This window comes from Hippopotamus amphibius, chromosome 3 (assembly GCF_030028045.1).
Source record: "Hippopotamus amphibius kiboko isolate mHipAmp2 chromosome 3, mHipAmp2.hap2, whole genome shotgun sequence".
Lineage (NCBI taxonomy): Eukaryota > Metazoa > Chordata > Mammalia > Artiodactyla > Hippopotamidae > Hippopotamus > Hippopotamus amphibius.
Genome location: NC_080188.1, coordinates 23099466 through 23126875, shown reverse-complemented (window position 1 = coordinate 23126875; position 27410 = coordinate 23099466). Strand labels below are relative to the sequence as shown.

Here is a 27410-nt window from a genome sequence, read left to right as displayed (position 1 = left end):
GTCTTTTCTCCATTGTACATTCTGGCCTCCTTTGTCAAAGATAAGGTGACTGTATGTGCATGGGTTTATCTCTGGGCTTTCTATCCTGTTACATTGATCTATATTTCTGTTTTTGTGCCAGTACCATACTGTTTTGTTGACTGTACCTTGGTAGTATACACAATTTTCTGTGCATAATATTCGTGAGATTCTCAGAGGGGTCCAGAATCCAACAAAATATTGAGAAGATGAATCAGTATTTTGATTAACTTCCTCACTCATGGATGAGGAAACTGAAACCCAAACAGCTTAAGTGACTTTGACAGAGTTATTCTTCTAGCTAGAGACAAAGTAGGAACTCGAACCCAGGCCCCTGACTTCCAGGCCAGCCATTACTCTTTTCCCATTCACACTTTTAATGGTCAAAAAAATCAAATTATTTTCAGTAGAGGTCATCCCTTCTTATCCTAAATGAAACTGCACTGATAGTAATGTAAGCCTGAATGTATGTGTTTTTTGCTGTGCATAAGCTTAGGTAAATTCCCTCTTTAAAATTTATTTCAAACTCAAGTAGGTTATGTTTACATGCAAATAAAAAATTTGATATTTTCATCAAATTTTATTTATATTTTAAAAAGGTACGATAGAATGAGCTTCTTTTTAACTTGTCTGGACAAATTAATTTCCATTGTGTTTTATATGCCCAGATCTTCCTCTGACTTATGATTACAATATCCTCCAGCCCAATTCCCTGGCCTATTTTACTGTTCAAATTAACAATTAGGCCTCTACTACTATCACAGGATGTTGAAAATAACAAGGGAAACATTAAACAAGATATTTCTTTTATTAACTTCATAGTTTTACTTTTTATATTAAGGTTTTTTAACCATCTGGAGTACTCTTTCGTATGTGGTATTTAAAGGTAGGGGTAAGTTTTATTCATTTTCTTATATCTACCACACAGAAAATTACTTTCCTTATTACTACAAAGAAATTTATCCTCTCCCCCCTTAATTATGTTACCACATTATTCATCACTTTGATTTGTGATATGACCTTACTTATATATATTATCTTTTATGCTTCAGACGGTCTCTGAGTCTCTCTGTTTTGTTCCATTTGTTTAGTTTTGTTTATAACATACTATTTTTATTATGGTGTTTTTATGTATTCTTCCTTAAATTGATTCCTACTTTTTAGATTTTCTTTTTCTATGATTTCTATTATGAAGGGTATTTTATTTTTCATATATAGCTGGTTATTTGGTTATTTCCAGTGTAGAGAAATATTTGTGATTTTTAGAAATTGATCTTGTATTTGATAAAACTTTTTGTTGATTTTAATAGTTTGTCTATCATTTTTTTTTTTTTACTGTAGACTATCATATTATCTAAAGGGCAGTTTTCTTGCTTCTCTTCCAATCTTTGTACTTTTATATCTCTGTCTTTTTTTAACGGCACTTGCCAGGATTTATAGTACCATCCAAAGCATACATAATATTGCAGTTTGTTGGACCTCTTGCAATTCTGTAAGTACCCAAAATTCAGTATACAGTTTTTTTTTTTATAAATGCCTATCTTAATTGTAAAAAAAGTGTCTAAAATTTTCCCTTAAATGTAGTGCTTAAGCATAATATTTGCTTTAGTATTCATTCATAACCATAATCAATTTTAGTCTATTTTCTTCTATTCCTAGTTTTCTAGGAGGTTTCTTTTTTAATCATGAATATGTTTTAGGTTTCATCCAATACATTTTCCTCTGTCTCTTGAAATAGTTATATTTTTTCTTTGTTATGTTTATATATTGACATGGTGAATTACATTGCTGCATTTTTTTGTATTAAATTTACTCCCAATTCTGTAATAAATTTTACTTAATAGCATTGAATTTTATTCTAATATGCTTTTTCATGTGGCTTTTATTTTGGCATTTGCAACATTTGTAATTGAATAGGCCTATAATTTCCTTTTTGCACAATCTTAATTTTGGAATAAAGATTACAGTAGCCTCATAAAATGGACACATTTCTCTCTTTCTGCTTTTCCTTGAAAGATGAGAATTATCTTTTTCTTGATCGTTTGGTAGAGTGCACCTAAAAATCAGGAAGACTAGGGGATTTTGTGGAGGTAGAGAATTTGCCTTTTTAATTTTTTTTAATACTTATTAATCTATTCAAGTTTTTAATATCCTTTTATACTAATTTCACATTTTGTATTTTTCTAGGAATAAATGTTTTGTCTAGGTTTGCAAGTTTAGTACCATATGAATGCTCATAATATTCTTTTACAATTTTATTTTTTTCTTTAAGAACTTTTATTGAGATAAAATTGACATACAATAAACTGCATATATTTAAAGTGTACAATTTGATATATTTTTTCTTACTAGTAATGTATACATGGCAATCCCAATCTCCCAATTCATTCCCCCCCAATTCTTTTACAATTTTAATATCCTTTTGTGTCTGTAGTTATTCCTTCCTCATTCTATTTTTTCTTTTTTGTTATATCTTCTCCCTGTCCCTGTCTTCATCTCCTACATCCTTCTCCCTCTCTCTCTCTTCCTCTCTTTCTCTTCCTTCTTCTGTCTCCCAAAACTAATTGTCAGAGTCTATTTATCTACCTATGTCCTAAAAGCTTTTACTTTTTTGTTTTTCTTCATTTTTGGGGGGGCGGATTTGTTCCCAAATACATTTTTTGGATCTGGAATTTTGTTAGTGTCTTTATTATTTTCTTTTTCCTTGTTTCTCTGGGTTTGTTATGTTGTCCTTTTCCCCACTTTGCAAGTTCAAGGACTGGCTTATTTTTTCCAACCCTTTTCTTTCTTGATGAATGTACTTAAATTTCTGTTCGAATGATACTTTAAAGTGTCATATTCATGTTTATATGCACTTTATATTCAGTTTATGTTATTTCATTTCTGTTTTCTTTTTCAGGATGCGTTATTTAGTAATATTTTACTTGGTTCTAGACAGTTCCTCTTTTTTTTTGGTTGCTTATATTGCTCTGGGTCAGATAACTTTGATATAGATATATTGTTACTCCTATCTGGCAAATAGTGTGGGACAGACAGTGATTCTTTTAAAACAATAGTTAGGAGAGGCAAGAGGAGTGTCTTTCCCAGAATTATCCTCCGATTCTGTGCCTAGCTGTGCTCTGCCACATGGTGTTATAATCCCACAACAGTTTTCTCATAGTTTTTACATTGGTTCCTCAGATCTATGGTCCTCTCTGTCTTTTGTCCTACGGGTGAATTCTAGGGGAAGAAGCAGCAGGCTGTGCTAGTTTGCCATCTTCTCAGGAATCAGGAAAAGCTACTAGTATTTTCTATTCATTGACTATTTCAGCATTCAGTAACTATTGATTAAGCAATGACAATGTCCAGAATAGTTCTAGGTGCTGAAAATTAAGTGGTAAAAAAGACACACTAAACCCCATAGTGTGTCTTACTTACACTTTCATTGATAAAACCTTTTTGTTTCCAAGCCAAAATGAAATATCTCCATCCATTTATAAATGCAAAACTAAATGACTGGTCATACTTAAAGTAAGCATAAATATGTGATACTCAGTGTCCAGAGAAGCAGAAGACTGGCTGACTGCAGTATCTGCTCCATTTCCTTTTGTTCTGTCAGGTGCGGATTGGCCAAAATCGGTAAATCACATTTAATTTTGGAAATAATCCATAGTAAGTGGGAAGTTTTTCTCCCATTTTAAACATTTTTCAAAAATCGGAGCCTTTGGGCTACCTGGATGTATTTGTTTGCTAGGGCTGCCATAGTAAAGTACCACAGACTGGGTGGCTTAAACAACAGAAGTTTATTTTCAAATCTGGAGGCTAGAAGTCTGAGATCAAGTGTTGGCAGCGTTGGTTTCTTCTGAGCCCTCTCTCCTTAGCTTGTTTTTTTTTTTTTTTAATAAATTTATTTATTTATTTGTTTATTTATTGGCTGCATTGGATCCTCGTTGCTACGCGCATGCTTTCTCTAGTTGCGGAGAGTGGGGGCTACTCTCTGTTGTGGAGCACAGGCCTCTCATTGCAGTGGCTTCTCCTGTTGTGCAGCACAGGGTCTACACGTGCAGGCTTCAGTAGTTGTGGCACTCAGGCTCAGTAGTTGTGGTTCACGGGCAGGCTCAGTAGTTGTGGCATATGGGCTTAGTTGTTCCATGGCATGTGGGATCTTTCCAGACCAGGGATCGAATCCATGTCCCTTGCGTTGGCAGGCGGATTCTTAACCACTGAGCCACCAGGGAAGTCCCTCTCCTTGGCTTGTTGTTGGCTGGCTTCTAGTTTCTTCACATGGTCTTCCCCCAGGTACGTCTGTGTCCTGTTTCTGTTATGACTGGTATCCTTATTAGAATACCTTATTTATTTTATTCTACATTAATTATATCTTCAAAATCCTTATCTCCAAATATAGTCACATTCTGAGGTATTGGGGGTTAGGACTTCATCATATGAGTTTTGAGGGGGATACAGTTCTGTCCATAGCCATGGGAAGTATGTAACAATGAAGTGTCTCTTAATATTATTATAACAAATGTTACTGGTAGATGTTCTCTATGATTAAATTAGTAGAACTAGATATCATTTCCATAGCTTAACTTTGGAGTTGACTTTTTGGAGTATTTTAAATAATGCGACTACGTGTTTAGCTTTTCAGGGCTAATTTTAGGAGCAATTTACTAAACTTACTTTTGGTGCACAAACCTGAATTACAGAGGAACAGCCTCACCCAGTTATATCAAATAGGATTGCTTTCAACTGATATTTCCCAAACAGTATTTGAGTCTCTAACTATTTTTGTAAAGTGTTATTCTGTTCCAAATTTCACATTCTTTTGTACTAATTTTTGCTTGTAAGTGTAGAGGCAAAATTGATTGACAAAGAAGAGAGAATGGCTATTTGTATTGTGTGTATATGTGGGAGTCTATTGAATTGTGTAGAAAAGCAGGATCATATAGTGGAAAGAACCCTGAGAATGATGGGCTAAGAGTGAGGACAATTAAGTAAGATTCTAGAAGCTGCTACTACGTGTTGAGACATATATAGGTAAATGGCCAGACTGGTGGATGACCAAGGGAAGGGTTGGGGGAGTTGGTGGGAGACTCAGGAGAGTCTCCTTAAGCCCATACATATGTCTTCAGAAAAGATTGACCAACCCATATTGGTTAATAGTGTCTTCCTGGATCGAAAGGTGAACAATGTTTATAGCATAAAATCAAACTAGAACCCATTTGGCTGTTTTAAAGATGGATTGTGTTTGAGAAATCCTATAGAGACTATCTACTCAGTACTACTTTATTGGTTATAGTTAAGTATGACATTATGATATCGTTTATATGTATTTTTTATCATCAGCACCTGAAAATGTATAAACTCTCTCTGAATGAAATTTTACTATTAAATTAAGCCATAAAGATTATTCAGAAGTCTCATTAAATACTTATGGAAAAAAACTAAACTTTTCTTTATGATAAAGCTTCAGAATGTGTAGAAGGTGTATGGATCTGCTGATCATAGGGTGCTTCTTTTTATGTTGCAAGCAGCTCACCTTCTGTTCATAACTCAGTGGGATTAAAAAAGTTTATAATTTCTCCATCACTGTTGATTCATGTAAATAATAATCTCATGGTACATTTATTGCTTACTTGTTTTCGCTGCTGACTTTCTACCCTCCATTTGTCTTTAGAATTCTTGTTTTGCCTTTAAAGGGACATGAGGTTCACTGTCTCTTGTGGACCATTCTCAAGAACTTTTTCCTGCTTAAATTAACAGAGGAATTGGGTCACTTTTTATTAAGCAGATAAGACTTGTAGACATTCTCTGGAATCACAGCTGTGGCAGTTAATGAACTGCAGAGAAGCTCTTGTTTCACTGATGTCTTGACAATTCACAAAATAATTAACAGCATAGCTGTTTTACTAATGGAATATTTTGTGTTCAGAGTGTTCTGATAGCATACTTCAAAAATTGCTAAAGAGTGAAAAAGCATGTACCCTGCTGTGTGTAATGGATATTCACTCAAGAAACAGTATAAGTGTGCCAGCTTTACTAGTTCAGGTCAGGATTTCTCAACTTTAGTACTTTTGACATTTTGGGTCCAGTACTTCTTATGTAGGCTGTTTAGAATTCCTGGCCTCTATCTAATAAATGCCACTAGCATACCCTACCTGTCCCACTCTCCCAGTTGTGACAATTAAAAATGTCCCTAGATACTGCCAAATATCCTCAGGGGGCAATATTGCCCTAGTTGAGAACCACTGACTTAGGTCAGTGTTAAAATTTACCCTAGAAACTGAAGCAGTCAAATTTCTGGTTGGTAAAATGGAGTTGTGGAAGGGTCAGTCTCTTTCCTAGTCAAAAATAACAGTGATAACCAAAACAACAGTCACTGCTACTGCCCTCGGGCTAAGGGGATGGAAAGGAACATTTGCTTGGTACAAAACAGTACTAGGGACTATCCTAGGCACTTTATGTTATTTCATTTATTCCTCCTCAAAGCCCTAGGAAGAGAATATTGTTGTACTTGTTCTACTCCCTCGTGAATTGAGGCTCAGGGTGATTAAGCTACTGGCCCAGGGTCAAATACCTGATAGGTAATGCAGTTAAGATGAAACCTAGCCAGACCCATCTCCAAATAAAAATTTGGAGGGCTTTCCTTTAAACTATATCTGTTCTACAAAGTATTCAAATATAGGTTCTTTCTTGGCTATGGGGTTGGTCCTGTCCCCTCACCTCCCTCCTACGTACCCAGATTGAAAATCACACTGATTCATGTTTCTCAAAGGTATTCACTCCAACAGTTGATAATGGAGAAAAAATTTCATATTACAAGCACATAAATTCCTAAAGTATAAGACCTTCTTTCTAATAATAAAGTTTGATAGACTTAACTTTAGTACTTTTTATTGTCTTCTTGGAGAGAGGGGTTTGATCAGCAACCAGATGGCTAATAAGTGGATAGAAAAAAATAAGGAGGGGTAAAATTCTAAGTTAAAGATATGAATGTCAAGTTTGAGATTCCTATTTTATTGCTAAGGAACACAGTGTATTACACTAAGCGCAGACCTTTAGAAAGATATTGCTAAGTAACAGAAATAAGAATGAATGGCACATATTTTAGGACCAGTTAATTAATGCCTATGCTCAGATTATGTAATTGCTGTTAAGCACAGAATAATTTATATGAAGAAAAAAAGGGGATCCATAATTAAAATTGGAAACCATAACCATCATTATGAACAAGCCATCGTGACTTTTTTCCATATTGTAAGAATTCTGGGCTTTCTCCCAATAGTAGCTACATTAAACATTGAAACATCTGAAACAGATGTTGCATGTTTTTTCTATAATTTCCAAGGATTTTATTTATTTCAAATGATAGGTAGGGATAGGAAGTCATATAATACTCCTATCATGCATATGCTGTGATTGAACTTTTGTGAATCTGCTTGGATAGGTGCTCTCCAAAGTCTAATCCTGAGAAATTTGTTCCATTCTTTGGAAAGACATATATACTAAATGTCATACTTAGTAAATATTATAGAACCGGAGGGTATGAAAAAACATTTTCTCTGAGGAAAACTCACTTATGCTCTATCTGTTGTCTGAATTAACAAAACAATAAAATGAAGACAAGAAAAAGAAAACAATTTTAAAAACATCTTCAGGAGGGGCTTCTGTAAGTTCCTGGCCTTTCTGTTGGAAATTCACCGCCTGCCAATTTTTTTCCCCACCCTCTCCTAAAAAGCAGCCTATATTTGTCTCTGAGTTATCCTAGGGACTGAAGATCACTAACCCTATTCTATTTTAAGCTATTTAATTGTAGTTCCTTTAGAGTCTTCATTTGATGACTTCTTTTAATTAGCATCCTGTCATAATTTTTTTTTTTATAATTCTTTAATATATTACCTGAATTGTTAGGAATTATTATTTTATTTCATGAGAAAGACTTTCTCTGGATTTTCCTGATCTTTTCTTTGAATACCTGAGGGAGAGGATGTGAACTCTCTCCGTATTTGCAGTTCCTGGGGCTTTACTCTCTTGCCAGGACACACTCAGTCTCAAGCAATCGACCACACATCCAGCTCAGGGTCACCAAACCATGGTTGCTGTGAGTTTTTTTGTACATAAGCTTCTGTTGGGACACATCCATGCTCATCCATTTACCTATTAGCTATATCTGTTTTTGACCTAGTTGAGTAGTGGTGATCCAGTCTGTGTGGCCTCCAAAGCTGAAAATATTTACTATCTGGCCCCATGAAGACGAAGCAAGAGAGTAGCACAGACATATATATACTACCAACTGTAAAATAGATAGCCAGCAGGAAGTTGTTGTATAACAAAGGGAGTTCAACTCGAGGATGGAAGATGCCTTAGAGGACTGGGACGGGGAGGGTGGGGGGGAGTCAAGAGAGGGAGGGAATACGGGGATATGTGTATAAAAACAGATGATTGAACTTGGTGTACCCCCCAAAAAATAATAAAAAAAAAAAAAGAAAAGAAAAAAGAAAAAGTTTGCCCACCCTTGATCTCTTCCTATTGGTGTCCAGATGTGTCTTGGCCAATTAAATCACTGTTCACCTCTAGTCTTTTCTTGCAGGAACCTGACTCTGCTTATATATTTTGGGCCCCTTGGTTGCCCTGTGACCTTAGCAATTTGTTAAATTCAACTTGTCAACTTGTTGTTTGTTTATTGCTATAGACTGAATATTTGTGTGCCCTTAAAATTTATGTATTAAATCCTAATGTGTAGTGTGATGGTATTAGGAGCTGGGGACCTTTGGGAGGTAATTAGGTCATGAAGTTGGAGCTCTCATGAATGGGATTAGTGCACTTATAAAAGAGACCCAAGGGAGCTCCCCCGCCTCTTCCAGCTTGCGAGGACACAGTGGTGTCTGTGAACTAGGAAGCAGATCCTTACCAGACACTGAATCTGTCAGCAGCTTGATCTCTGACTTCCTAGCCTCCAGATTTGTGAGAAATAAATTTCTTTCTTTTTTTTTTTTCACTCTGAACTCTTTTTATTTATTTGTCAATGCAGTCTTTTTAGAAATAAATTTCTGTTGGTTATAAGCCACCCAGTCTATGGTATGCCATTATTGCAGCCAAAATGAACTAAGACATTCATAGTATCATTTTTGTTTAAAGCTGGGAGTGAAGATTCAACTCTATACATCTCCAAGTGATACACAAAAGTCACCATCCTTCCTCTTCTCTTTTTTTTCCCCCATTTACAATTAATTTATCTGTTACAGAACCTGGGTAGTTTGGTAGATTTTCCCACAGTCTGGTTTTTTGTGTGTGTGTGTGTAGCATTAAATAATATGATGCCTTGCTTTCTGATATTTCCTGGTTTGGATCCTAAACTCTCTTTTCTGAGTTTTCTCATTTCTTCCTCCCTGTTGTCTCTATTCTACTGTATTTTGATGCCATTCCCAGTAGTTTTTCCTCGGTATGGAGTCCTGTTCAGGCAGGCAGCTTGGAAGGTCCTTGTTTAGAAGTCATATGTGTTAAACTATTCCAGCTCCTTCAGCCCTCACCACAGGACACTACTGGAGTAGGAAAAACCCCTTCTATTCAGTTGCGGTTCTTAAAACTTGCCAGTGGCACTTTTCAGTGAGGACCTAGTGGCTACTTTGGGATTCTTTCGTTTTTAGGTCTTCAATGGATTGTTGATTCCCTCTGTTTCTTTTCACAAAGTGATGATACCAAGCAGGTCTTGTGGCTGTTAGTGGTTTGGAACCACTCACTTTTACTTTGAGGCTTTACAGAGTCTCTTGGTAAATGTTGCCCGTGGGCTCTTGATTTTGCAATGTAATGACTTTCTTTGTTTTTATATGGAGATTCAGAAGATTCAAAATTATGTTTCCATGGTTGCCACCATTTTCCCAGAATTACTGACTCATTTTTTTGATTAGTTAAGTTTATTTGAATATAGCATATTAGAGTATTTGAGAAGAATAATAATAAAAGAATTTGAGTTTTAATTAAACAATCACATTTGGATATATGCAAGATGGTTGTCAGGTGAAAAGACTGGTAATGCATGCATTTAAAAATTATAGTAATGATAACTGCTCTTTTTTGATCATTTTCTGTGTGCATTATCTTAATTAACCTTAGGAGATACATAGTATTTGTTTTTACCATTTTACAGATAAGGGGACTGTGAGGCTGAAGAGGTTAAGCGTGATTTGCACAAGGTAATACAACTAGAAATTGGGGAGCTGGAATTCTAACAAAGGCATGTCTGAGTGCAAAGACCAGGCCTTGACCACTGTAATACACTTGCAGTTGCTCAGTAAGGCCTGTCCTTATTCCTTTTTCTTCCTTCCACTTCCTTACCCCCTGCCTTAATCTTCTCTAAAAGCTTCTAAAAATAACCCCCTGATTCTTGCCCAGCTTCCTCCTTGCCTGCTGACATCAATCTGATCCCTTGCTTCACTGTAAGAAGCCAAAATGAAAAATGTTAAAATGTCTATTATAAGTTCTAATTGGTCAGAAAGATATATGAATGGATAATGTTACAGTTCACATTTTATTCCACAGGAGAAATTTCAACTATTCTACCTTTGGTTCATGCTTGTTTTTTGCCGTGTTTCCAATGGCGGCCCATTCCACATCCTGTCTACTAGCCACATCAATCTGGTCACTTTCTGTCGTGTTGCCATTTAGTTTCATCCTTGTCTCTACTCACAGCTGCCATCTCTTCATGGATGTCCTTTTTCCGTTGCCATCCTTTAAAGCCAGATGCTTAGGTGGCCGGTTCTATGAAGCTTTCCCTAGTTTCTGCCAATGCCAAGGCAGAATTTATGATTCTTTAATGGTCCTCTCACAGTCATTGGAAAGGATCTTTATCATAACATTCATTCCTCAGAGTGTGTTTAGGTGAGTTACTGTGAGCCTGTCTGATCTCCTAGACTCTGAGTTTACCAAGGAGTGGAATATACTCTGCTCTCCTTCTTAACTCCAGTCTCTGCAGTGCCTGGAACACAGTAGTTACTTAAATCAGTTTTGTTGGATGAACCCAATTAGTACCAGTGAGCTTATATTGCTAATTATAAGTCTAGCTTCTTGATTAGAAAACAAATACTTAACAATTGCATACTTACTTTGCCTTTCTGTTATTACTTATCTAATAATATATATTCAAAACTATACTGAAATAAGCATGGCTAGACAGGCACACAGAAGTTGTTTCCCTATATTTGCCACAAAATTAACTTTTTTTCTTGCTTGGCAGTTCTCTGAGAATTATCAGAGTGTGAATAGAATTTCTTCATGTGGCCTGTCATGCCCAGAAAATTAAATATTTTTAATTAACATTTATAATCAGCTTTTCCTGTTCTTGGGTCTAGTGGTTTATATTCATTTAAACAAATTGAACTTTAAAGATAAATTAAGCACTGCCTTTATAAAGCCAAATTCAGACTGATTTTCTTTTCTCCAACGTAACACGCTTTATCAACTTACATTTCCACCATTTGTTTATTCATTCACTCATTTAATAAATCACAGATGTATTCAAAGCTAATACCTGTCATCTCTAGATAGTTCTAGCATTTGCCCAAGTCAGGGGTAATGGGCCTTTCTGGAAAATACTCTGGTTTTATTTTTAAAATTACGAGACAGAAATTTTAGGACATCAAGAGAAATAGATTAGACAAAATGGTTTTACTATTCAGTTGTTTTCTGATAAAATTCAATCTTAAACAATATTCAGAAGTTAACTGAACTATTCTGGTCCTAAAGGTGAAATTATTCAGTTGTCCCAGTGGGTCTAGTCTTCAAGTTATCATTATTCTCTTAAATGACTGTTGCAAAGAGGTGATTTCTGCCTCCTTCATCTCAAGGGAAAAGTTATGGGTCTTTGGATGACATTCAAAGATAATTTTCTTACCTCAGTTGTGATGTTTCAGAGAAAATTTATCTCTATTTATATTCCACATATATGAGTTAGCATACAATATTTGTTTTTCTCTTTCTGGCTTACTTCGCTCTGTATGACAAACTTTAGGTCCATCCACCTCACTACAAGTAACTCAATTTCATTCCTTTTTATGGCTAAGTAATATTCCATTGTATATATATGCCACATCTACTTTATCCATTCATCTGTTGATGGGCATTTAGGTTGCTAACTCATATATATGGAATCTAAAAAAATAGTACCCATGAACCCAGTGACAGGGCAAGGATAAAGATGCAGATGTAGAGAACAGACTTGAGGACATGGGGGAGGGGGGATGAAGGGGAAGCTGGGGTGAAGTGAGAGAGTAGCATTGACATATATACACTACCAAATGTAAAATAGATAGGTAGTGGGAAGCTGCTGCATAACACAGGGAGATCAACTCTATGATGGGTGATGACTTAGAGGGCTGGGATAAGGAGGGTGGGAAGGAGTTGTGGGAGGGAGGGGATACAGGGATATATGTATAAATACAGCTGATTCACTTTGTTGTACAGCAGAAACTGGCACAACAGTGTAAAGCAAATATATTCCAATAAAAAGCTTAAAAAATTTACCTCTATTTTAAAATAAAAACATGGAGCAAAAAATTTCTAGGAAACTAGAGGGTATTTGGTGTTCTCTTTCCTTATTGCAATATGCAGTCTCTAGTTTCGGAAAAAGGCACAGAGACTTAAGGTCAGCTTGTCCAGGACAATAGGTACAATATATACGGTCTGCTAAGGCCTCCAGCTTCCCACAAGAAGGGAGATTTGTTTCCAATGAGCACTGTGGTGTTCTTTCATGGAGGAGATTTTTCTCAAGAATCTGCTATAGACAGGGATACAAACCCACGTAATGGTTGGTTCTTTACCTCAGGTAGGATATAATCTAACCAGGAAAACATATTACCAATGATTATAAAGCAGTGTGGCAAGTTCTTTGGAGTCAGTAATTTATTAGAATAGATAGTATTATTATTTTATCTTAAAATAAATTTGAAGGCTAAAATTTCACCAAAGACAACTTGTAGATAAAGTGTACTCCTAGAGTGATAGACTATGAGCTATCCAAGTTGCATAAAAACCCATTAAAGTTTCCTAACCAAAAAGAGAGTACCTGTCCAATAACTAGTGCACTTCAGAGTCTTTCTTCTTTGGTCATGCTGAATAAAAAAAATCTGATATTTTGTTCTTTTTCAGTGCTGTTGTCATATATTACCACAAACTCAGTGGCTTAAAACAACATACATTTTACAGTTCTAGACGTCAGAAGTCTGAAATGGGTCTCATTGGGCTAAAATTTAAGTGTCAGCAGGGCTGTGTTTCTTCAAGAGGCTCTAGTGGACAGTCTTTTTCCTTGCTTCTCCCAGCTTCTAGAAGCCTACCTGTATTGCTTGGTTCCTGGACCCCTTCCATCTTCAGAACCATCAGAGTAATTTTTCAAATCTCTCTCTCTCTGTCTGGTTCTCCTGCCACTCTTTTTCACTTGTAATGACCCAGGGTCCACCTGTGTAATACTTAGCTTCTCATCTAAAGATCCTTAACTTAATCACATGTGCAAGATCTATTTTGCCAAGTAAGGTGACATACTCACAGGTTCTGAGGGGGGAGGAGGCATTATGCTGCCTACCCCAACCACCTAGATACTCTTTCTATGGGTATAGCAACACTGCTGATTACATAATGACATTTTTCACATTTAACAGTGGTGCAGTTAGATTTCCAGACTGCTCTTTAAGCATTGATTTAGGAGAAATCTGGTCTTTTAGGCAGGTTTCTATAATAGCTCATCTTATTCCTTACGTGTTAAATTTACTGGCTCAACTCTTATAGGCTAATGTTAATTGAAGTTCAAGTACTCCTTTTAATTACCGATTAGAAGTCACAAAGATGTAGGTTATATATTTAGAAATTTCTACCTGTAGGGGTGAGGATTTCTTTTCCAAAGTGGGGTTTATGTTTTAAAGTTGCAAGTTTCATCCCTCCAAAAACTAAAACTAGAACTATTAATACCATATGATCCAGCCATTCCACTACTGGGTATATATCGAGCAAAAAAATCAACCACCACTAATTTGAACAGATACAAGCACCCAGGTGTTCATACCAGCATATATTTATATTGTACATAGCCAAGGTATGGAAGCAACCTGAGTGTCCTTCAGTAGATAAATGGGTAATGAAGTTGTGTATATATAAAATGGAGTGTTACTTAGCTATAAAAAAATGAAATTCTGCCATTTACAGCAACGTGGATGGACCTTGAGAGTATCATGCTTAGAGAAATGAATCAGAGAATGATAAATACTGTATGATACCACTTATGTGTGAAATCTAAAAAATAAAACAAATGAACATATAGAGCAAAACAGAAACAGACTCACAGATATGGAAAACAAACTAGTGGTTACTATTGAGGGGAAGGAAGGGGGGAGCAAGATAGGGATAGGGGATTAAAAGGTACAAACAACCATGTTTAAAATAAACAACAAGGATATAGCACAGGGAATTAGAGCCATTATCTTATAATAACTGTCAGTGGAATATAATCTGTAAAAATACCGAATCACTATGCTGTACACTTGAAACTAACATAATATTGTAAATCAACTATACTTCAGTAAAAAAAAATAAAGTTACAAGTTTCAGTTACCTGGGAAAATTATTTTCATGGAGTTGCTCATTTTATAAATATGCTTATTCAGTTAAATATTGCTATGTCATAATAGGAGTTTGTTAAATTTTAACAATTACTTTATTTATTTTTTTATTATTTTTTTGGGGGGTACACCAAGTTCAATCATCTGTTTTTATTTAACAATTACTGTAAAAGATAGATGTGCTCATGCTTTTCACTGTCAGTTTAGGTAAATTATACAATGAATTTTCCTTTTTGAGGGCCTTCCATATATTGATGCTATATGTCTGCAATGATTTGGTGGTATGTAATAGGTACTGTTATTATAGGATTTACTTTACTAGACAGCAAACTATAAGAACAGAATAAGCATCTTTGACCTGGGAGTGACTTCTAGGTGGAATACAGTCAGTATTTCACTGTACTATCTGTTCATTTTATAGGTTCTGAACTAATAAATAAATTGCAGGAGCAGGAAAGCATGATCATGACAAAGTAAAAATAACTGGGAGAAAGGACTTAGAAGAAAAAAGGGTATTTTTGTGCTTTGGACCAGCCCGCCAAATAAATTAAAATTACCTATATGAAATCTCAGGCAAATAGCTTTACGTCATATTAAATAATTTAACTAATTGACAATGCGGCCAGAAAAATGATAGCATTAGTTTTAAATTGTATTTTGAGCATCATCGTAGTAAGTGCTTCCTTTTTCATTTCATTATATACTTGGAGACTGTTCTGTCCAATTAAATATTCTTAAATGTGTAATCTTAGCCCAAAGTCTGCCTGCTGAGTCTATCAAAGAAGCAAATCTTATAGGGGATTCCTTTCATAGAAGGCACATTTTCAAAGGTATATGGCTTGATGCTGTCTTCTAATATATGTATTGCTTTTAGAAGTTGTACTAACTCATCTGAGCCATTAAGCTAATGCACAGTATCTTAGGGAGACCATGTTTGAAAATTATAATTTGGGAACCTATTTATCGTATAATAACACATTTGCAGTGACTTTGGAGTTCTCTGAGATAACTCAAGGCCTGAGCTGGAGAGAGAATTTGATAGTATAAAGTAGCTAATGTAATAATATGTCTTGATTGCTTCCCATATACTATGTTTTCCATATTCATCACAATAATCTTGTAAGGTATGAGCCAGAAACCCCACTTTCCAGATAAGAAAATTGAGTTTTAGGCAGACGTTTTATTACTTACTTTAGTTCTTTAAAAAATTATTATAAACAAGTAGATCTCTTCTCAATTAGCCACGAGTATCTGCTCTCAAGCTTCTTTCCACATTATTTACTCCGTCCAGTTATTACACAGTGCTTTACTCTAAGTATTCTAGATTTTATCCCACATTCAAGGTATCGATATTTTGTCTTCTTGTAACCCATGAACATTGGTTTCCTTAGAGCTGCTGTAGCAAAATAGCATAAACTGGGTGGTGGAAGACAACAGAAATTTATTCTCTTACAATTCTGGAGAAGTTCAAAATCAAGGTATCTGCGGGGCCATGTTCCAGTGAGACACTGAGTAGAATGCTTCCCTGTCTGTTGCACTCGCTGGTGGCTGTCAGCTCTTGGCATTGCTTGGCTTGCAACTGCAGCCTCTGTCATCACATGGCATTTGCTCGATGTCTGTATTTTCATGTGGCATTCTCCTTCCTGTGTCTCTCCTCCTCTTATGAGGACACCAGTCATATCAGGATAAGGGGCTACCCTACCGCAGTATGACTTCATCTCAACTAATCACAAGGGTTACAGCTCTATTTTTGAATAAGGTAATATTCTGAAGCCCTAGGGATTAGAATTTCAACATATCTTCTTTGGGGTCACAATTCAACCCGTAGCACCATGTGTACTGTATTTGGAAAAACAGAATTATTTTTATGGATTGTTTGCTATTATGGTCTCAGGTTTGTATCAAAGGACTAATGATTGTGTGAAAACAGTTATTGTACTTTTCATAAATAAGTGTTTCCGCAAGTTTGTCCCAAGAAAGACTAGTTTTTCAAGATGCTGTAAGAAACGTGGGGTGCGTGATTGAAAAATTCTGGGATATACTGAATTTTAGTCTACATTTTTTTAAGCTCTTTATTGGAATATAATTGCTTTACACTCTTGTACCAGATTTTGAGGTACACCAAAGTGAATCAACTGTATTTATACATATTTATACATCCCCATATCCCCTCCCTCCCGCGATTCCCCCCCACTCTCCCTGTCCTGGCCCTCTAAGGCATCACCCATCATTGAGTTGATCTCCCTTTGTTATACAGCAACTTCCCACTAGCTATCTATTTTACAGTTGGTAGTGTATGTATGTCTATGCTACTCTCACTTCGTCCCAGCTTCCCCTTCGCCCCCCGACCCCCAACCCCATGTTCTCCAGAGACCTAGTGCCCCTTAGGATATTAAAGTCATTTGAAAGTCCTGTGTGAAATCTATGGAACCTAAACTTAAGTTCCCCAAACATGTTTGATGTAGGAAACTCTCAATTATGTTAACACATTACTTTGCATAACTATTTTGTGAAATGACAAATTAGGGGATCACAACATATATACTATTGTCCCTTTTCATTAGGAACATGGAGAGATTAATTTACGTTTATACGCTTCAGTTTTCTGAACGGTAAAATGAGAACAATAATTATAGCATAAAAATTATTGAGACTATTAAATAAGATAATACAGGCAAAGAGCATGATGCAGTATTGGACCATAAAAAGTATCCAATACATGTTTATCAGTATATACAGTCTTATACTTAGTCAATATTTGTCACTGGGCGTTAATTCAGAGTGATGTTGAGATCCGTCGAAGAAGAAGGCCATACTTATTAGCTGTATAATTTACAGAATAAAGAGATCATACTTTTTATTCTTGGAGTATTTAAGTATTTTAGTCTTTACAGCAATATCTCAAGAAAAAAGGTTATATTAGAGTCTGTGTAATATGTGTAATAAGGGAGGAAATTGTGCAGTATATTTTAGGAAGAGTTTTTTGGAAGGTGAGTGAAATTAAGAAGGTTCTTCATCTGAGAATACTAGTCATTTTATTGTACTATTAATAAATTAAGTGAACCCCCTGGAGCAGTTGAAAAATATAAGGCTGAGAGAACTTGTAATAAAAGCCCTGGAATGCCGTGCTTTGGATCTTCATGTGTTTTCTCCTTTTGTCCTTTATGTCAGGTGTTTCATTGCCAATTTCTTTTTTTCTGTTTCCTAGGTGCTCTATTCTATCACTTATTTCAACCCTTGCTCTTTTAAAATACACTATAAACTGGAAGACTGATAATGAGAGTCATTCAGTTCTTTCCAACATAATAAATATGGCTGAAAGCTTTTTTTTTTCTTCTGCAGATATTTGAGTATATTTTTCTACATGGTTGAAATTGCCAGCTTCGAGATCTCTATCCAGTTGGTAAAGCGTTACTGTATTATATCCCTGAAAATGATTATTTTTGTGTAAGCTAAAGATAGCGCCCAGCTGGCACCTCACTGTAATTTCTTCGTTTCTGAATGCCCCTCTTACCCCATCAGTTCCTTACAGTCTCTTCAAGTGGGTGCTGGTTACCACCACGCCTCTTAGAGCTAGACCACTTGGGTCAGCAGCTTGTCTTCCTGCCCATCAAAGGATGTGGACTGTTCTGCCAACACAGCTTTATACTGTATGACAGCTCTGTCTTGGAAGAGCTGCAGACTATGCTTGGGGTCTCCCTTGGATACTTAAAAATGTCACTGTCTTCTTTGTCAGTCATTTTACTCAGAAGAATCATGATGCTAAAAGGATGGTTAGAAATTTTCCATTCAGGTCTTCCAAAAATCTTCACACTCATTTCTTGACCATTGAATATATTAAATATTGTCTGGCCATTTGTGGATATGTCATTTGAGGGTGTTATTATATTTTTGTTTGTGTTAATAAAGAATTCTAGTCATGACAAGACAAGAACAAGGTCACAGATGCAGAGAATGGACTGGAGAACTCGAGGTTTGTGGGGGCGGGGGGTGAAGGGGAAGCTGAGACGAAGTGAGAGAGTAGCATAGACATATATATACTACCAACTGTAAAATAGATAGCCAGTGGGAAGTTGCTGTATAACAAAGGGAGTTCAACTTGATGATGGATGATGCCTTAGAGGACTGGGACAGGGAAGGTGGGAGGGAGTCGAGGGAGGGAGGGAATACGGGGATATGTATATAAATACAGATGATTGAACTTGGTGTACCTCAAAAAAATAATAAATAAATAAATTTAATAAAAAAAAAAGAATTCTAGTCAAATGAAGAATATACACCAGGTATAAATTATCAATTTTCAAAGAGCTCATAGAACAAGAATGTATAGCAGTAATAAAAGTTTGCTACAGATATTTCTTTTTTGTTTAATAAATGTTTAGGGATCATTTGGTGAGTCAGGGTCATAATTTTAACACTTTACTATTATATTTAGAAATATGCATTAGTATTTAATAGTCTGCCAAGTAAAATCATTTGTCCTTGCTAGTACTTTACATATAGTGTTTCATTTAATCTTTCATTGGCCATAGGAATTTGGCTTTATTGTCCCCTGTATTGCATATAATGAAGCCAACGTTCAAGGATTTAACTTGTTCTTCACAGTGGGTCGATGGCTGGGCTGGGATTTGATCTCAAAGTCACCCGAAACCTCAGAGTATATGTTTCCTACTCTACTACTGCTTCTAATGACACAAGGGTAAAGAAAAATCAGAGAAGAGGTGAGACCAGATTAACTTTTGAAGCATGAGAATTTGGTAGGCAGTGAGAAAGTAGGGAGTAGAAATTGTTTCAGTAGGTGGTAAATAATTATTGAAGGATTTGATGCAGGGTGATAGAATGTCATGGTGAAAATAGTGAATTAAGAAAAATTAATGTGATGACTGTATCAGGGTAACGAGAAAGAGGTAGTGTTTGAGCACTAAAATGAATTAGGAGTTTATTGTAGTAACTGAGATGAGAGTGATGAGAACCTTGACTAAGTTAATAAAAGAGGAAATTTTGGAAGGCAGTATATTTAGAACTTATTTGGGGATGAAAGAGATGAATGAGAGAATGAAGATGCTGAAATTTGTGTTTTAAATAATTGAAAGAATTTTGATAATATTGATTGAAGTAAGGAAACAATGTAAAGCAGTATTTTGCTGAGGAAGAAAAAGTAATGTACTCAGAGAATTGTGGAGTGGTGGTTGGAAATTACAGTGGAATCTCTAGTGGACTATTAGATAGAACTGAACTCAAGTGTTGACTAAGGATTAAGAAGACAAATTTAATAGTCATCTATATGCATTTAACATCCAAGATTTGTGTTCTCATATTTATTTAGTTGTTATGCTAAATTCAAACATTTAAATACCCAACTTGAGCTCTTAAAATTAACCTGAGAACAGAAACATTTGTAAATACAGTATGTAAATTTGAGGATAAAAATAATGTGACAAGAAGCACAGATGGGATGCACTTGAATCACTTGAATTTTTTTCCACAATTTTACTTCAACTGTTTTTTTTTTTTTTTGGTCAAATCTGTCATTCCCATAGATATTTATTCTCCTAAATCCTTTTATTAGATTTGATATTTTATAGATTATGTTTGAGTTAAGTAAGAAGAGACATATCTTTCAGTGCATAAAATAATGCTTTATAGTAAACTGTCCAGACTATTTTTTGCTTCTGAAAGACATCCATTTTATCCTCTGCATGCTGTGCTGACTAACAAAGATTCGTCCATTTCCTATCTTAACCTCAGAACTGATATCCACTGCATTTTCACCTCCACATCCTCGGATGCTATCCCAGTGTGGGGAGAGGAAGAGGGTATCCAGAATATAATGAAGAAAGCAGAAATATCTCAATCTAGAGGAGACATATTACATTTTTCTATTGGCTATAGCTTTACAAAGAAGTGCAAAATGTAAGTTGATCTCAAAGAAAGCAAGGCTGCCAAAATACTGTGCCACTCTTCCTTGCGTAGCCACCCATTTCTTCTACTCTTGTTTAATTCCCTCCAACCAAAACTTCTTCTTGTTAGAAGAATGGCTCAGAGTATAAAGACATGCTTTGGAATGAGAAAAATTGTACTATTGGTTGTTCTCTGGAGGAAACTGGGCAAGCTTTTCAAAATACTCATAACTAGGTGTGGCAGTGGAGTCGGCAGTGGCTGCAGCGAGAGTTTGGTGCAATATCTCAACTATTTTGCTGGTACAGCCTACCAAGAGGCCAGAAGGCAGAATTTATGCTGACTGTGAATCTGTGAATGAATGCATGGAAGGTGTCTGTAAAATGTACGAAGAGCATCTTAAGGGAATGAATCCCAGCAGCACCTCTATCACATATGATAATCAGTCATTTTATTGATGACCTGGCAGACCTCAGCTGCCTTGTTTATGGAGCTGATACCCAGACATACCAGGCTTATAACAAAGACGGGCTTAAAGAGAAGATCCACGTGCTCCTTCATCGAGAGGCCCAACAGGCTGGGCAATAGTTGAGTTTGGAAGCATTAGGGGGATGGGTATGGGCTTGGAACACAGGTGTGTACAGTGTGCTGTGGTGGAAGTTTTGTATTATAGTAATCCTGTTTCCATTTTAGTACACTCTAGCCAGGATTGAATGTATTAGATGAAATGTGAGGATCTTGTTCAGTCTGAAACTCCCTCCCCCCCTTTTTTTTACTTAAAAATTTTAATGATGATTTAGATGGAAGTTGTTTTTTATCAGTTAATGTTGGTTCCAGTCCTTCAAACTGTTCATATCTACTTTATAACATTCACTATACTAACCTTTCTTCAAATTGGGGTGGGGGGTGGTGACGCAGTTTAGTTATATTCTCAAGATAAAGTCTTGGTGAAAAACAAATGTGTTCTTTAGTTAAAAAAAATAGTCATAACTAGGACTTCCTAGGTGGTGCAGTGGTTAAGAATCCGCCTGCCAATGCAGGGGACACGGGTTCGAGCCCTGCTCTGGGAAGATTCCACATGCCACGGAGCAATTAAGTCTGTGTGCCACAACTGTTGAGCCTTTGCTCTAGAGCCTGTGAGCCACAACTATTGAGCCCATGTGCCTCAACTATTGAAGCCCACGCACCTAGAGCCCGTGCTCCACAACAAGAGAAGCCGCTGCAATGAGGAGCCCGCGCACCACAATGAAGAGTAGCCCCTGCTCACAGCAACTAGAGAAAGCCCGTGTGCAGCAATGAATACCCAACACAGCCAATAAATAAATTAAATTAAAGAAATGGTCATAACTAGAGGGATGATTGATTATTTGAACCCAAAATTAACATTGACCACCATTAAGAAACTTTCTGGTATTTATCTTGGGTTAAGATAAAAATGGATAATACCTTTTTTCTTGGTATTTGGGGCTATTTGAGTAGAGTTCCAGAGGAGAAAACAGATGAAAATTAGAAGAGTGACACTAACTCTGAGCATGCTCTGTTCTACTCCTTCTTGATTTTAAAGGCCTGGCTAATCAGATCTCTGACCCTTAATAGGAGCATATTTTGCAATTTTTTTTTTTTAACCTAAGACCAGGTATGAGTGTTTTAAATCCTTTTCCTGCTATTGTTTTGGTTGGAACAAAAGCTGGTATATTTGATCATTAATATTAGATCCTAGCAGGTAGAAATCCAGACTTAAATTAAGAAGCTCATGAAATTTAAATTTTGAAAAATAAAATTGCAATTACCTACTTTGAACTGTACTTTCTTTAGGCTTTTCAAAGCAGCTTTGTTCTAAGCAACCCAAAATATTTTACTTCAAACCTCGCCATGTGAAGGTGAACTGTGATTATTATGAAACAAGAGAGGCATTTAGCACCTGAAATCTGACCTAAATTCTTCTCACTTGTTTAAAGTGAGATTGCTTGACAAGCTTCATTACTTTTATGTGACTTCAAACATGAAATTAAACATAAAATGGTAGAATCTTGAATGAGTATGAGTTAGGAGATTTCTTGAAATGCAAAATATGAGGATTTTATAAATCAGCTTCCCAATTTCTCTCTCACTATTCCTCTGCTTGTCTGTCAAACAGCCCAGCTCTTGAGGTCATTCAGTCTATTTCCTTTTCTGGATTCTATCTCCTTAGACCTAAGGCAAAACTTAAATCATACTCAAGGACGTGCTGATGATCCAGGAGAAACTCTATACAGGTTTACACAATTAATAGCTCATTAAAGAATGATGATAGACTATAATATAGAAATGTAAAATGTCATACTTATTTGTTCTCTTGGCGAGGTCAGGCTCACGTAGATATTGTTGGTGTCACTAGGCAACATTTTCTTCATTGGTATTTAAAATTTTTTCTACTTATGACTTTTATATATAGAGATAGGAAGCAAGACATGAAATATAATAATACAGCAAGGAATTTAATGTCTGGTTTTAAGAACTGTTGAATATTAGGAAAAACACTTTATTTATGGCCTTCTAGGAAACAGTTTAAATATATGACATTTCAGAGAAGACCATTTCTTTGCAAAATGCAGGTAGCTTGCATTGAAATGGAAACTACACATTTTTCAACATCAACAAAATGATTTCTATTTTAGAGATTAATCAATTGAATCTGTAAAGATATTGAATCTCTGAGTGGGTCCTTGTTTTGTAAGGATTGAATCCAGTGCAGTATGGGGGGGCAAGAAGCTCTCTTGAAGGAATACAAAATAAATTATGAATAAAAATGTTGGTACAGAAGTGAATATATCTTTCACATGAGAAAATAAATTGCAACAAATTGCACATTTAAAAAAGATGACAAATGCTAGAAACATCTCAAAATCCATGGAAACACTTATAAAATTATTAATTGCCTACAAAAGTTACTTTTTTTATTACATTTTATGGCTGCATACTCTTAGTGTCTGTTACGGGCTGAATTGTGTTCCACCAAAATTTATATATTGAGACCCTCACCCCCAGTATCTCAGAATGAAGATATGACCTTCGAATTAAAATGAGGCCTTTAGAGTGGGCCCTAATCCAATCTGACGGGTATCATTTTTAGAAGAGGAGATTAGGACACACAGAGGGACACCAGGGATGTGTACTCACAGAGGAAAGATCACGTGAAAACTCAGTGACAAGGTTGCCATCTGCAAGGCAAGGAGGGAAGCTGGAGGAAACTCCAAACCTGCCGATGCTTTGATTTTGGACTTCCAGCCTCTAGAAGTGCAAGAAAATAAATTTCTGTTGTTTAAGCCATTCAGTCTGTGATATTTATAATGGCAGCCCTAGCGAACTAATAGAGTGCCTCTATCTTCTAAAATGGTTTTGTAATATTTTCTATAGAAAAAAAATGAGAGAGAATTCAGCTTTTCCTCTTGTGTGACTGATTGAAATATATTTTTTATCATTGGGATGCATAAACCATGTGACTTTACACACAAATGTACTCACATTATGATGAGAAAACAGAGTAACTCTGATAAATTCTATTTTGCTCAACTCCAACCCAGCCAAAATATGCTTTCATGATTAGATGTGCTCCATTGTTGAGTATCTTGACAAGGGATATCTTCCCTCTTAACCATGTGTTGATAAATTTTCCATTTTCGTTTTTACATTAAAATGTTTGATAAATGAAAGAATTTCCCACAGATTAGCTTCTGGCTCTATTCATTGACAAACTTGTTTCTCCTTCACTGACCACATACTTTTAATAGTGGGTGGCAAAGAACACATGATCATATCATGATATAATCTTCAGTCTATGCCTTTGTGTTTCAAAGCTAAGTTGTGCTGGTTGACAGTAGGAGTGTTCTTGGAAGCCATTTGTACAGTGGAATGGGTAACATAATGGAAGCTACTTAAAATCATTTCAGTATATCAGACAGCGTGCATTCTTAGTTCAACTTCCCTTTAGCCAGATTCCTGAAGTGCTCACGAACACTTCAGTGTGACAGAAATCAACATGGGAAAAGACAGCAATTAGAATCAATTGCAGTTAAAATATCGTTTGCAAATTTTATGAAAATCTAAGTGTAAATACATTGCTAGGGTTCCTCCTAGGGCCTAGGATGATCCTTGAAGCTTAAGCTTTATTAGCTTCTGGGTAAGTAGGCCTCTGGGACTCAAGATTTTTGGTTAAATTTACGCAGTGGTTAATGGTGGCACTCTTGCTGGTCTCTTTCTCTATGTAGTTTTCTTTTTCTTTTCTAAAGCATGGATTTATGCATTTTTATTCCTTCTAATGTATTTAAATGTTATGTGACAATTTCAATTAAATAGTAATTAAATACTGATATTCTGTTAAGACTTCTAATGCCAAGAGGAAGTAGAATCTTGGAATATTTGCATTAATAGGTTATTGTTTATATTAATTATTTTGTTGAGCTAAAGTCTGTGCTTAAAAGAGAAAATAAGCATTTGAAGTTGACAGGCTTAAATTTAGAGTTACTAAAATGAAAAATCAGATAGCAGCCTGATTGAAATCTAAGAAGTTAAAAATGTAACTCACTGAATTATCTTTTATTTTGTTGTTCTCTGGTTAAATCTTTTTTGCTGTATATTCAAATGGCAGGTGTACTTTACCTTTATGAGTTCAATTTTGACCTAGAAAATAATTTATCATTAAAAAACATAGGATTTTTGTCATACAGAGTGAAGTGAGTCAGAAAGAGAAAAACAGATATCGTATGTTAACACATATATGCAGGATATAGAAAAATGGTATAAATCAACCGGTTTGCAAGGCAGAAATAGAGACACAGATGTAGAGAACAAACATGGACACCAAGTGGGGAAAGCAGGGAGGGCTGGGGGAATGAATTGGGAGATTGGGATTGACATATGTACATTACTAATAAGAAAAAAATACCAAATTGTACACTCTAAATATTTGCAGTTTATTTTATGTTTTGTATCTCAGTAAAGGTTCTTAAAAAAAATTTAGGGTTTAAAAAAAATTGATCATTTGAAATAACTAAGGGAATCTTTGTTGGATTACTTATGCTTCATCATATATTTCAGTTTGTGGAAGTTCATGGTCCTTTGTATAAAATTATTTTGGAAGAGCTATGCTGCTCTTCACAGTGTAAAAAACAGATTCATTTTATTCAATACCGTAATAATGTTGCAGTTTCTGGAGGGAGCAGTGTAGGTATTTTGAGGCTTAGAGAGAATATTAAGGAAATGGGAATAAGGGAATGCCTAAATAGAGTAGTAATTGCTGCCATTTGTTAAGATTTAGTATGTACTGTATCCTCGGTTAAACATTTTACATGTATTAACTATTAACTCCTTAACGCCTTAAAATAACTGCAACAGAAGCAATATTTCCGTCTCATTTTGTGGATGAAGAGACCAAAGCTCAGAGAGGTAAAGTAACTTGTACAAATGTGGCTTATACCCACAGCGTTCTGACTTGAAAGCCCAAATACCTAACCTTTGGCCTGTACTGCCCCACTTTCTTTGGCAGTGAGTCAGTGACAGCCATAAGAAGATGCACACCAGAGAAACACACTAAAAAACCAAGGATGAAAAGTTCAGTCAGTCATTCCAAAGAGTTCTAAAATGTTCATTCTTCTGATATGGTGATTAGAGGAAAAGTATTGAAAGTATGAATTGTAAAGTCTTGTTTGAAAGCACTCAGCACCATAAGTCTACAGCATTTGTTTATCATACCAAACTGCATCTAAGAAACTCATGATCAAAATAAAATCATGAAATTTATCCATATTGAACTGAGATAAAAGTCATACAGTGAATTCCCATGAGATCACTTGAGCTTGCAGATAGGAATTGCAGAATTGAAGGTGCTAAAAGAGCTGTTTTTTTTTTCTTTTTTCTTTTTAAAGTATAGTTGATATACAATATTAGTTTTGGGTATACAGCATGGTGATTCAGGATTTTTATAGATCATACTCCATTCAAAGCCATTACAGAACAATGGCTATAATTCCGTGTGCTGTACAATATATCCTTGTTTCTTATCTATTTTATACATAGGACTTTCTGTCTCCTGATTCCCTACCCCTATTTTGTCCTTCCTCCTTCCTTCTCCCCTCTGGTAAGCACTAGTTTTTTTTTCTATCAACTAGTTTGTTTTCTATATCTGTGAATCTGTTTCTGTTTTTCCATGTTCATTTGTTTTATTTTTCAGATTCCACATATAAATAATATCATACAGTATTTGTTCTTCTCTGTCTGACTCATTTCACTAAGGATAGTATTCTCAAGGTCCATCCACATTGCTGCAAATGGCAGAGTTTTGTTCTTTTTTTATGGCTAATATTCCATTGTATATATATACCTCGTCTGCTTTTTTATCCATTTGTCTGATGGATTGCTTCCATATGTTGGGTATTATAAATAGTGCTGCTATGAACATTGGGGTGCATGTATCTTTTTGAATTAGTGTTTTTATTCTTTCTGGATGTATATCCAGCAGTGGAATTAATGGATCATATGGTAGTTCTATTTTTAATTTTTTGAGGAACCTTCATACTGTTTTCAGTAGTGGCTTCACTAATTTACAATTCCACCAACAGTGTACTACAGTTCCCTTTTCTCCACATACTCACTCATTTGTTATTTGTGGACTTTTTGATAATAGCTATTTTGACAGGTGTGAGGTGATATCTCATTGTGGTTTTGCTTTGCATTTCTCTAATAATTAGTGATGTTGAGCATCTTTTCATGTGCCTGTTAGCATTCTGTATGTCTTCTTTAGAAAAATGTCTATTCAGGTCTCTGTCCGATTTTTAATCAGTTTTTTTTTTAATGTTGAGTTATATGAGCTGTTTATATATTTTGGATAGTAAATATTATACTGTTATATATTTGGAAAGTAAATATATCACTTGT

At 35.6% G+C, this 27410-nt stretch overlaps 1 protein-coding gene and 1 pseudogene across 1 annotated transcript in view; both read left to right on the top strand.

The window, feature by feature from the left end:
- KCTD8 (potassium channel tetramerization domain containing 8) overlaps positions 1 to 27410 on the top strand; it is a 264979-nt gene that overhangs the window by 23798 nt on the left and 213771 nt on the right. The gene's annotated exons all lie outside the window — the stretch shown is intronic.
- On the top strand, positions 19213 to 21086 carry LOC130847957 (enhancer of rudimentary homolog; annotated as a pseudogene).